This window comes from Diachasmimorpha longicaudata, chromosome 13 (assembly GCF_034640455.1).
Source record: "Diachasmimorpha longicaudata isolate KC_UGA_2023 chromosome 13, iyDiaLong2, whole genome shotgun sequence".
Classification (NCBI taxonomy): domain Eukaryota; kingdom Metazoa; phylum Arthropoda; class Insecta; order Hymenoptera; family Braconidae; genus Diachasmimorpha; species Diachasmimorpha longicaudata.
Window position 1 is genome coordinate 724,896 of NC_087237.1, and position 12,738 is coordinate 737,633.

A 12,738-nucleotide genomic window follows, 5' to 3' on the forward strand; every position below is an offset into this window, starting at 1 on the left:
CCTTTATGACTCGTGGAGAAGAGGATGAATATTCAATTTGAATGGGGTGTATTGTTATGAGTGCCAGACAAGTATTACATTGGAATTGCATAGTTTTGACCGAAACTCTATCTACGTTATTCATAATGATTCATGATTTTTGATTTATTACTAAAAACCTGCAAACAATACTGTCCCACATTTTTATAGGACATTGAATGTTCTAAATGAAACAACATTTGATTAAAATAATATTCCAATCGAATCATCTCATGGATATACACATGTTATGTTCATCCTCAAATGAATCAAATAATTTACAACTAAAAGCATCTAAGGAAACTATCAGCTAATTACTTACCAACAATAAAAATTGAAAAATTACAATTTTTTAGAAATTGAAAATTAATTTTTTTTTTCAAAACTATGTTTTAACCAAAAAGATCTTTATTCACTCTTAATATTTGGGACTATATTATCATCATGGCTCTATTCCTTGCCACAAAACTATTGATTCTCCATAAACTGAAAAAAAATCCAGCGGAATGATACTGCAATATATTTTTTTATAGGGACTTGAAAGTCACAACTCACTGATTTTCGTGGCAAGCAACGTTCCCCGTCGAGGGGCGGCAGAGGGGGAGGGAATTTCTTTCTCTTGGCTCTTCCAAAGGGTGAAGAGGAGCAGCAGGCGTTGGGTTATATGGCAATGGGGTCGCGCCCCTACTCCGGTCGCGACGTAAAAGTGTATTATAGGCTATGAAAGAAACGAGGGGTGACCCAGCTAGAGGCACAGAGCCTTAGAGGGGTGGGGAAGATCGCTGCCTGTGTAATTTGTCCGCGTTACGTTGCGTGGAGGATTGAGAAAAGACCAGGGTCGAAGGAGCTCTTACCCTGTATGTACCCTCGGTTCATATTTTTCTCCCCCTCTTTTGCCACCCCTTGCGTGCTCGCCGGCGAGAAAGACAAGGACGAAACTGCAATCTCGCCCCTTCGGGACGTTACCGCCTTCCTGTTGTCCCAGTGCCCCTCTTATAGTGTCGTAAACTATTTCTGTGTTCTAATCTGACACATTGAATTACTGAATTTATACAACATTTTTACTGATATATTTTTTTTTCATCGAGATGTGCTACCGTCTGCCCGGGTTCAACATTTACTCTCTCCAAGTTTTATAGTTTCTGATTTGCAAAGGATTTATCACTTTGCTGCTATACGGAGAAAATACCTATACATTAATCAAATGTACTTTATCCGGGATTTGAGTACATTTTATCACGAGGCTGTTGTCTATTGTCTTCTGTGCATAGATTAGATCATGTAGAAACATTCACCTTTGATATGTGTTCTCAATATTTTAAAAATGGCCGCAAGGTGTCTCTATTCGATTTAACTTTATGATGACCAGCGAAATTGTAACCGCTCATTACATTCACCCCTCCCCAAAAAAGCCTACACTAGTAAACAAACAAAAAGACTACAAAGTCTACTGAATTTTCGGAATTATGGCGCATGGAGATATTACTGAAAATCCTCCATAGTGATATTTTATTCGAATTTTTTTTTATCATCTATAAGTCGTTGAGTGCACAATGATAAATATTTTCATGTCACTTGATCTATTCATAGTAAATAAAAAATGGCGTGGATATCAATCGATTAGCCATCTTACCGTTTGAAATTCACTCTCTTTGACATAAGTATTTACCGTCTCCTTAAATAAAGTATAACATGTTTGATTTAAGTATTTTTTTCTTCCCCTGTATAAGGCCCCCCTCCATATTGCAAAAAAGAAAAAGTCCCCGCGAACTCTTTTCATCTCCCCGGTTTCATCAAAATACATTCGCTGGCCAGAGACGATCAGGACATCAAGTTCAAAAGGGTTGGGGTAGAAGGAATTAAATTTCTCCCCAATTTTGAGGGTGAGCCTGACCTCTTGATTGTCTAAATCGCAATTGAAATTTTAATTATCTAACATATTCCAATCGTCGAAATATTCTTTCATTTATATTCGCATAATTCAATAATCACCGAATCTATTCTCCTCTCATCAAATAAAAATCACCAGAGTAATTAATGAAATCGAATGAAGGAAAACAAATTGCAATTGCCGTCTCGTTAAGGATCTGTAGAATCTCAAGTGTACAGAATGCATTGCTCGTTACGAGCTAGACTGTTTGAAAATTACGTAAGTAACAAGAGATACGCCTGAGGATTTCTCGATGAGTATCGTTTCTCTTTCTCTCGATGCACGGCTGACTCACCGTCTACCTTTTCCCCTTCTTCACGATATCATCTGTAAACTGGGCGTTACGTCGGCCCATACCCAATTTCCGACTCTGAGGTATTTTCCTTCTTTTCCTCAGTACCTCCACCTTAACTCACTCCATTCCCTTTCACTCGGCAGTGAATCGCTCCCTTCTCCCCTACCTTTATCAAGAATCGCAGAAAACTTCTCTCAATCCGCACCCGCATCTCAGCCTTTTTCCTTTTCTTTTTGGAAAAAACTTCTCAGCGAATGTCGAAAAGATTTTGTCAGTACTTTGAGATCCCCGGAGAGGGAAGAACGATGACGTCTCACATCCCGCGTATTCATCGGAGACCTGAGGAACGTCGAGCACGCGGCCTTGCGCCTCCCAGAGATTCTCAGCGAGTCTCATGGGAATGCTTCCACGATTTTTGTGGATATATGTATATCAACCACCATCGCCACCTTTTTCTCTTTCTCAGTCGTCTCCTTTTTCCGCGGGGGCAACAATTTCTCACTTTTTTTACCGGATTTTTTGGCGACAGTCGCCGAATTCCGAATTCAAAGCAATCTGTGAATGTGGTATTTTATGGTGATTGTTTTTAGAGTTACGGGAATGGAGCGCGGCTTTCGTGCGCATATTCGTTTCCACGAAGGCCAAAATAACAAAATCCTCTCGTTTTGAACTTTCATTAGTTTTTATGCCACGATAATGACGATAATAACGATAATGACGGAATAATTAATTAAATGAATTGAAAGGAGAATTTCGGAGAATCGTCATAACTCTCTTCTTCTGATATTCACTTACACTTTTTGCGTCTTTTTGGATTATTGGAATCACACTTTCACGCTATGATGTGATTCCAGCAATTTTTGTGGTTTAATTAGTTGGAATTTCGTCGATTCCGTACATTTTTCATGTCATATTTTTAGTCAAAATTTCTTTTGTCATAAATTTCCCGAGAAAACTTCCCGGTGACTTATGTTCTATTTTCAATTCATTAAAAATGAAACCATTAAACTAAAATTAACAACTCCCGTTGCTTTTTTTTATGAAACACTGGACTTTATAACTAAATTTTTTACAAGTCCAGTCGATCTGTCTTTGCTTTCGAGTGAAATTGCTTTTACCAATTCCAATTATTGTCGCGGGGGTATTTACGCGAAAAATAAAGCAGGTAAATCTCCGAAACTTTAGTGGAAGTGCCGCAAACAAAATTTAACTCATTAAAATATTAATTTGGTTTAATTTAGATTATAATAATATATTATAAAATTCAGACAAAACATTTTTACCTGCATTGAAGGCAATATCGCCTCACGTCTCGGCTTTCTGCCTTCATTCCCCTCATTTCCGGCGGCCCTCACCCTATCCTCCAGTCACCCTGTATCCGTATATACAACTCCGACGGGGTTCGTAAGGGTGGAAAACACCGAGAAACAGGAGAAATAGGCTAAAACGAAAGAAAACACGAATATATAGGGAAGGTGAGAAGGGTGAGCTTCAGCATATCGAGCAAATTTACCCCCCAGTCTACCGTGTCGGATCACGAAAACTTCCAGGAAGCCTTCACCACGGGTAATTCATTTTATAAAGGTGTATTAGCGCTAACCACGAACCTTCCATGAGACACAGTCGTGTCCTTCTGCATTTTTTCTTCCTTTTATTCTCTTTCCCTGCCCCAGTGTCTAGCCCCATTGTTCCTACATCGAACTCAATTAGTAAAATTCAAGGGAGCACTTTTAGCTCCTTCCGATCTTCCTCATCCTCTTCAGCCCCCCCGCCCCGTCTCTCGGATTACCCAATTCTTTCTGCCATATCCATAAATTCCGATCGTTAATTTAATAGTCCTTGAATTTTTGTTTTATGTGGCAAACAAAAAGGATGATGAGTCGTAAAAAATTGAAGTAATGAAAATTAAGGGGTGAGACTTAATTAATTGAGGATTTAAATTAATTTATGGGCATTCCGACGAGAGGTATAAAAAAAGATGTGTTGTTAGTTGGGGAAATATCTCGCCGTCAGGGATGGAGCGAAGTTATTGCTAATGAGCAACGTTTTATCTAAATATTGAATGGAAATTAAAGGCGACTATTCATGCGATAGAATCTTTAAATTAATTAGAATATCGATACGGATTTATTTCAAAGATCAAGAAATATTGGGCGGCTTTTGCCGTATAAATGTTCAGATGTAAAATATTAATGTAGGAACAAATTCATAATTGACAATATGATGTATAATATTATAATAATTAATGATATTGGCAGGGTAAATATCCCAACAAAAATGGATTACACAGCTACACAAGAATTCTAAAAAAATCTAGAATTAAGTTTGGTCATCATTGATTATTTTTTATTCAATTTTTTGATGGATATGAAGTGACGATGAGTCATCGCACACTTTTAGAAAACGACAAGGTAATTTCCTCCAATGCAGAAGTGAAATCCAATTTTTCACCGCTGTATTTCGCTTTGACATGATTATGCAATTATTCATATGTAATAATATATGTTAGATAGTTATATACTTATCGAAAATATATTTGTATATTTAATATTTTACATAATTATATAAAATATATGAATTTTTTTATTCAAAAAATCTTCCACTTAAGTACCACGAGTGAGACGAGTAAAAAAGCACTCGACCTTTTCAACTTAATGAAAAATTTCTCTCTGTGTACCCTAGTCATCCCAACTATCTCTCCCCCAACCGCAAGTTTCCCCATCCCTTTCCCAAATCACCAAAATTATCCACTCTTCCCTCAACTCCCCAAACCCCAAACGCCAGTTTTCCTGATACGTCCCAAGAAACCGTGACAGCCCCAAGGTGTAATGGATCGATGTGCCCATAACCATCGTACCGTGTGTATAAGCACGTCTCTCAGTTTCTCCGAATCGGTTCCGCTAGTTGCTGACGTTCTCGACTAGCAAATTGACACCCGTCCACCCCTCTCCACCAAAAACGATCGTGAATCTGACAGGTACAGACTTGTCACGCTCATTCGCCACAATCTGTGACATTTCGCCCTACATTTCCGTGTCAAGGTACCACTCATCGTTGTTCCTTAAACCAAACTTCCTCTAGCTCCCTCTCACACTCAACCGCCATTTGTATTTATCCGGTTCACTCGTTCACCAACTGCACTCCGGCTATCCAAGCCCTTGAGGGCTTGCCACGGCACGATCATTTCTGCTCAACCGTGATGGCACATTCAGCCCACCCCCATCTCCACGTTACCGCTCGTCGTCTTGGTAACATCGGGGTGAAAACGGAAACTTGACGTTTCGTAAATGACATTTTGTACTTTTAATACTTGTACGTGGCCGGTGGAAACAATGGTCTTGAAAATGACTGTTGCTTGATGGTAAAGGTTGAGTATTCGCTGGGACGATGGTAAGGGTGTAAGAAGGGGTGTACGGGGATGATAGTATCGTTTATTGCTGAACCTAGCCACCCACACCACTTCAACGTACCTTAACACATTCGGGGGCATTATACACTTGTCCATTACCGTTACTTCGAAGATTACGTTTTCAAATTTCCCGCCTTTTAGGAAAGGGATTCCCCTTCCTCTGTATCAGACAATCACGTACTTTTGAGATTTCTCCGCGCGCCGCCGGAGTTATTTCCGGGATGAGGTTATCACTGAGGTGTGAGAAGTAGATCAGTTGGAATTTCAAGTTTTGAGATAACATTTTTTTGCCATTTTAGAGGTAAATTGTTTCAATATTAGTGGATTGAGCAGAATTCGATTAAAGACGTTCCACAAGAGATATTTTATTCCGTTATACGGAGAGAAATGTTCAGTATACACTGTGAAATTCGATGGTCGTGCACCGATTAGGGAATTGACCTGGAAATTTTACACGACAATTTCGTAATTTTTCTCAGACAATTTCTGGAAAAACTTTGAAATGGCTAGGAAAATTCTGAGATGGTTCTGCGAAATTTCATGCAAGCGCTCGTCGCTCCCGAATTAATGGAAAACATTCGTAATATGGCACAGATACATAATTTTTATTGAATATTTCTCTTTGTCTAGTACTTACAAAAAATGACAGACATATTAATTTTTGGTCTCAGTGCAGCTGTTTTAATTCAAAAGCAATAACAACTGATTTTATTTATGAGTGTAACGCAATTGATGGAAATAATGAGTTTAAAAATAATTCGCGCTCAATGGTAAAGATTGATTATTAGTGAGGAAAGGGGAGGGCTTGAGAAGAGGAGGACGATGATAATACTGTTTACAGTTGTTCAGTCAAGTTTTGTGATAAAAATGGGAAAATGGAAAATTCATGTTCTTTTATTGAAGTTGGTTGAAAATAAATTGCTATTATTTTTCTTCTACCTCTCCAGGAAGTTTAAATTCTAATTCGAATATAGCAAGTTTTGAAGGAGAACATAACCGCTAGGTTTCTCTTGAGGTAGTTCACAAAGTTTTGCATAAGGTTTTGCTCTTTTGGATCTTCGGTAACTGGAGGAAGTGGTTGGAGGGGTACATTGTTTCCCCTTGTTCGGGATGTTTCTATCCTCGGTTATTTCGATCTCTTCATTTTTGAACATTTACGGGAGTAACTAGATGCCTTCCTCTCTGGGGGAAATACTCATGGATTCCGGAATTGTTTCGGGATAAAAGTTTAGTTAACCTCGGGAATATTCCCTCAATCCTCCCCACCCCCCAGTCTCGAAGTTTGAATTTAACGGTTTCCGATTTAGCAATCTAGATGTTGTTACTGAAATTCCCGGATTTGAAGAGATGCGATTGTATTTACAGGAAAGTTAATCGTCCATTAAGCTATCGATTCGATTGATGAAAAGCTACGAACGTGGGCTCTCATCGATGTCCATTTTAATATTTGGATGTAAATGTGTGTTCAAAATACTGGTTGATATTTTCGGCCCACACATGGGACATTTTTATCAATTGAAAGATTTACTGGGCTCTTAAAGTATTTGCGACAAAAAATTCACAACTCATTAAAAAAATCAAATCTCAATGTTAATTCCAATTATTCGATGAAGATTTCTAAAACAGGAGAATTCAACTGAAGAATTCGAATTTCACAAGTAAATTCCACGAAATTTTGAATTCATGGAAACTCTTTGAGCCAAAGAGAAAAAAAATCTTTTCAAAATAGAGTTCCACTAAAATTCACAGAAGAATTCCGTCAAAAAGTCTTAGTCCATCCAATTTCCAACGTCTTTGAATTCCACGATTACAAATTCATCAATCCCTCCATTCTTATCAAAATTCTCTTCAAATAAGTACGATCGTATTTACCATATCATTGAATGGGCATTAAGTGATCGTGCCAATGGCTGATCACCGGATGAACTGAGCAAAATGTCACTACTAGACCTCAGCCCTCATTCAGACTTCCTCTCCACCCATCGTCTTGCATTTGGATCTCATTTGACGTGCCGTGAGCGTTGATAAATTCCATTCCCTTAAGTAGTTCGTGCGGGGTGGCGTGTCGCATTTCGTTCGTTTCAAACGTTTCTCCCCATTTTTTTTATCCTCCCCTCCTCGGTCCTCCACCGTCATGCCCCAGCTTTCCGTTTCACTGCAAAGTACGAAGGGGATTGCAAAAGGAAAGTGGGGCCGGGAGGGGGTGTCGAGGAATGGCACTGGACGAGACGTACATCAGAAGCTCTTTCCTTTCTCTCGACGGCCTTTCCGCAGACAGAGACTTCACGAGGGCTGCTTCACAAAGGGAGTAGGAGAGAGCATCTCTTTTCGTGCCCGCACTACAGTTTCTCCCCCCATCGAATTCTGCTTCAACTGCTCGCACACACACAATCCTCCCCCTCCCCCGCCCCGAAACCCTCCATCCATTCCATCTCCAGTTTTCCTCTGTCATTCCCTTCCCTTGTGCATCGCTCTCTCGGACGTAGCATTACGCTTAGTTTCATCCCAACGGTTTGTCCCTCTGCCCACAAAAACCTGCTTTCTCAAGCAGTAAAATTCCCTTGACCCTCACGTCAAATTGAACTCTCAACATTTCTTCATTTTTCCCCTTCACTTCTGCTTCCGCACATTGTTCTTTGCAAAAGTACAACTGACTCTGAATTTGTCCAGTGTTTTTTTGTTTTCCTCCTTTTTGTCAGCTGAAGCTTGTTCCTGGGACTTTTGTTTTATCCAAATTTCATTGAGTGAACCGACTTTACTGATTAGGGAGCACATCACCGCACAATCCTAACCGCTGGAAAATTCCTTTGACCCCCAGGTCAAATTGAAGTTTCAATATTTGTTTCATTTGTTCTTTACAAAATTGTAACTTATTCAGGATTTTTTTTTTTTTTGGTTGAGTTTTATCCCTGGAGCTTCTATTTTATCGAAATTTAACAAACTTAACAAATTAGGAGTCACATCACCGCGCAACCCTGACAGTAGTTTAAGGCAATTGAATGAAAAATATAAAGCGGAAGGCCCTCCGGCCTCAGTTACAAATCTTCACCAGGAACTTGTGAATTTCGATAAAAAATAAAAATAAATATAAGGCACATATACACAGACTAAAAAATTCTCATCACCTGTATCATTAGGATTACTTACAGCTGGATATTATTTCTCCCTTATCATCCCCCTCCTCCCCGAAGAAGTGCCCCTGACTGCGAATTTTTCCAATGATTTATTTTTTTCTGGCTTATCCTTCTGTCCGTGGTTCCTCTTTTTCACGTTTCATTTTATTAAAAAAGTTTTCTCCAACAATTTTATTCTAGATGGTAATGTAATATTCGAGGGTAGTGTGGGATAACCCCGTGAGTAGGTGAAACAAACACGATATAAAATTACTCGCTAGAGATCCTTGGCCGAGCACTGGCCACATATTCACCGCGAAACAAAAACCATATATCCAATACTAGTCCGTGTGTTGTGCTCCTTATTCAGTACATAGACTAGCTTTCATGTGTAGGGATATGGTTTCAGGGGAAGGAGTGTAGGCGAGTAGCTAAAGTCCCTTTGCGATAGCATTATCCGAGACGTGCTGAGGATGGGTGAGAGAAGGCAGCGGCCCGCGGGGGTTGCAGGGGGGCGGGCGGGGTAAGTTTTCAACGAGGGGCATTAGCGGAGTGGACGAGACGGCATCAAATATGAAGATAGCGCTTCGGGGAATTTCTGGTTGAACAAAGTTGGGGAGAATGGCGAGATCCTGGAGCAACACAGCTGGGGGTGGTCCACGGGAGCACAAGACGCTGTGGGGGGGAGGGAAGGGGTGGGAATTCTGGGAAGAATCTCTGTGGAATGCCCTGGTGGCACCCTACGATGGCATTCGGGGTAATGGCCATTGGCCTCGTGAGCCAGGGGGAGGGGGTAATTTATTCCGATGAGGTGGGGGGAATTAAAAAAGGGAAGGGTTTGATGGAGAGGAGAAATTTTTTTCAACTTTGTGATTCGTGGGGTGCAATTGGCAACAATGTGCGGAGAGATATTTTTGGGTGAAATTGTCTTATTTAGATGGGGCGATTTCGGGTAAAATAGTATACGATGATTAGTTTTATTAGGGATCAGAGACATTTTATGTTGTTGAGTAGTAAATTTGACTCGGCAGTTTAGGAAATGTTGTTTTTATGAGGATATAATTTATCTGATCTAGATTGATGGAATCATTTATTTATTCCTAATGGCATTCATTAGCTATTGACGAATGGTAGAGTTGAGTATGAATAAAATTTTGTTTGGTGAAACGAAATGAAGCTTAAACTAATTCCAAAAACCATTCGTTTGGAATAACTCATCCCTTCTATCCTTGTAGAATAAAATTCACTCACTATATATTAATAATATATAGTATAGCGGTTTTTTATGAGATTACTTTGAGGCACTCAGTAGATATTAATAATTTATAGTGAGTCAAATTCCCTTAGTACATATTAATTCTTACTGAGTTTCGTGATAGAAATGAAGGAACCAGGACTTATAATTCATTTTTAGAAAATAGGATGTCTTCCAGCAGTGAATGGTCTTCCGAAATTTCCTGAACAATTTTTGAACAACGATTCGATTCATATTATTTATTGAATTTCCCGTCACCCACGGATTAGGTTGTCAAAATATATTTTTTTCATTGTGCCTCTAATTTTCATTGAATTTCTTTTCGTAAAATTCCAGTCATTAAACATCATTTGTTTCCTCAGCTGAACGCAAAAATTTCATTAATGTGATTTTTATCTATTCTGCGACACTCCGACCCCCTTCAGACATCGTATTTACAGAAACTTTCATTCACCGTGGGAAATTAAATAGTCTCACTGCTGGAAAGCACAATAAATATAATAATCGGACGCAAAGTACCCCTGAATTGAAAATTCAGTAGAAAAGGATCGTTGACATTGAAAGTTTCTGAAGTGATTTTCTGATGGACTTGATAAGTGGGGACAGTCCCTCCGCTCCCCGGGGGATAATGACTCCTGGCAATTGTTGGAGTGGGTTTCGACATAGGGGTGGAAACCGTGAGGAGGGGTGGGAGAGGGAGAGAGAAGTGAAGGTGGTCGAGCGAAATTGCTGAAGAACAGGAGAATTGTTGAGGCACTTGGAATGCGTCTTCAATGCCTGAACTTTTCCAAAGTGGAAACTATAATGGTTACCATGGGAGTGGTTTCTGATATACTACAGTCATCAGGAGATTTAAACGAATCGCCCTGGAGAGCCCAACAAATTTCTCTCATCTGACCTATTTTCTTAATTGCGTAATTAAATTTTCAGACTGTTAGGAAGTGAATTACGCTTTTTTTCTCCTTCTCCCAACAAATTCCCGAGGATTTTAAAGAGATTCGTGAATTCACGTCATATGCGCTTTTGTAAGGAGCTTTTTAACATTGTGGTTCTCTCATTTTCGTCCGTAGATTACAGACTTTTATTTTATCGTGGCTTGGTGAATTAGCAAGTGTTCTCTTTCCTCTTTAACTCAGCAACTTGGCTGACAGATGTCGGACACGGGAGAAATTGTCGCGAAGTTGTCTCCGGCAATGGGTGGAAACTGGAACGAAGAAAATGCAGGAAAGAAAATTAGTGCGGAACGTTTGCGCAATAAGAGCAATTTTTTTTATAAATAAAATGTATTTACTTTAGAGGAGTAAATTATTTTCCTTAGCCCAAGTGCCAGAATTGGGGCTTCATGGAACCCAAATAAATTTGCATTTATTATTATCGTTTTGCGTTATATGATGAGTTTTGCGTGCAATGCAAAACCTGCATGAAAACGTTGGAAGTGCATTAAACGTTATGAAAATTATCAATACTTGAATTATATTGGATGTTTCTGTATTTTTGTTTTTCCAGAAAATCAGGGAAATAATTAACAAAGTGTACCGTTAAAGAAGAAAACCGAGAGAGGAATATAATTTTACCAATTAAATATTCTTCTGACAAGAATTTAAAGTGGATGCTTCAATGGAAATTTCAGGCATTTGTTTGTCTATAATAAATATGGTTATGAAAATCATATTCTTCTTTCAGTGTATTTTTAATAAGATTATCACTTAATTAAACTATTAATTTTGTGCTCATAAAATCCAATGGACATTTGTAATTAAATGCCATAATTTTTAATAGGATAAAGCAACGGGATTATTTTCCTTTGATTAAGAATTACCTGTCTGATCAATACCTGTTTATACTACTGGCTTCAATGTATTTCTATATTTATGTAACTGAAATTTCTGTCATTTATAATATTCATTATTCTGTTGGGACTACAATCCTTGGCCTAATGGAATTATAAATCAATTGAACACTGTTCATAATATCTTTATTAATAATTATCGCCATTATATTATTGTCATTAAAACAAAACAATGAGTTTAATTATGGGAAACTCTCTGTCAGCCGAATAACTGTTTCGACTTCACAATTTTTTATTGCCATTTAGACATTACTTTCTCTCGCTCGGTCTAATTTCTACCGATTCATAATGTTCTCTGTAATTTTCTGCATTCCCAGCTCTCCGCGCGCAATTCAATAAAATCCCTCCAAACTTGAATAATTCACTCAGGCGATCTACTCGAAATTCAGCATAAACTTGCCTTTCAATCGTAATGCTATCAATTGATGAGTAAATTTGAACAGATGAAATGAAATTGCCTTTTCCAGAGTTCACTCCCGTCAATATCAATATTTACGGTAATTTAGTATCGAAATCACTGGTGATCATTAACTGGGTCACTTAATGCATCATTATTCCGGGGTAATGTCTATTCACTGATTTCGAAGCGAAATGTCGCGATAATTTGTCCACAATTGATTGCAATATCGTTAATGACGTGTGTAGTGTAGCTTCGAATTTCATTGCAACTCTTCAATTTTTTTTCGCTAATTAAAGAGACACCTTCCCCGTTGATTATGATTACACTACATTGACAACCAAAATCAGTTTTGTGCAATGAATTGGTGCTCAACATCGTTGAATTTAATCATCAACGTAATTACATCACAAACGTTTATTTTTTCGATTTATGAAAATAGAAAATTTGGTCACTGGAATTTTTTAATATT